The sequence below is a fragment of the Mytilus californianus genome, unplaced genomic scaffold (genome assembly GCF_021869535.1).
Source record: "Mytilus californianus isolate M0D057914Y unplaced genomic scaffold, xbMytCali1.0.p SCAF_4, whole genome shotgun sequence".
NCBI lineage: Eukaryota > Metazoa > Mollusca > Bivalvia > Mytilida > Mytilidae > Mytilus > Mytilus californianus.
This window is the reverse complement of record NW_026262690.1, coordinates 117896011-117896857: the sequence shown is the minus strand read 5'-3', so window position 1 is coordinate 117896857 and position 847 is coordinate 117896011. Positions and strand designations below refer to the sequence as shown.

The 847-nt window shown below is 29.3% G+C and overlaps 1 long non-coding RNA gene across 1 annotated transcript; it reads right to left on the bottom strand.

The window, feature by feature from the left end:
* Nucleotides 1-208: 208 nt before the first annotated feature.
* On the bottom strand, nucleotides 209-537 carry LOC127739249 (uncharacterized). The gene is made up of 2 exons (XR_008000362.1): nucleotides 477-537; nucleotides 209-297 (listed from the first exon to the last, which is right to left on the bottom strand). It is a non-coding gene; the product is annotated as an uncharacterized LOC127739249 (long non-coding RNA).
* Between the last annotated feature and the right edge of the window lie 310 nt (nucleotides 538-847).

Below are 847 nucleotides of genomic sequence, written 5' to 3'. Positions count from 1 at the left end.
GGCAATCATACCTCGTCTCATAAAAGAGAGGCGAAAGATACCAAAGAGACATTCAAACTCATAAGTCGAAAATAGAAAACTAAAGACTGAGCAACACGAACACCCATGAGTTGCAGCAAATCAATTTACAATCTTATTTTTCAAGGAACATATGGCCACTAGAATGTTAAGAAAAAAAGGTATCATTCAAAGATGAAAAAAAAACTAATATAGAGATCAACTATAAATTTATTTAGTTCAGCTTCAATGATGAAAGATCCAGTTTGTGGTGCCACACACCATCTAATCTCTTTTCACCTGAAAAAATACAATTATCATTAATATTATTATCATATTATTAATATTATTATTATTATTATTATTATTATTATTATTATTATTATTATTAGGTAGTAGTAGTAGTAGTAGAAATAATAATAATTCAAAAAGTCAATATAATGAATAATCATTCTTTATGTTATTACCAGTAACCTTACGATTCTATCCAAAGTGTTGCCATTAGCATCTCTTTTTATTCTGTTAAATTCAAGCCGTCCGGGTGGTGGGATTCCACTAGCTGTCCCTGCTAAAACTGATATTACCATCATCAATATGGCACACAGAATCTTGAATATTTTCATCTTGCAGAGGATTTGTTCACCTAAAGGATATGTAATAATGTATGATAAAATTTTCCTGCGTATGAATTTCCGAATATATAACCTTCATCATATACGCTCAAAACATGAAAAAAAAGTTTGGAAAACATAATGTGCTGTATTTTAAATCACATTTAAACATATTTAACGGGAAAATATAGCTAAGCTGAAAATCGCTGCTTTTGTTTGAAACTTACATGATATAGTTG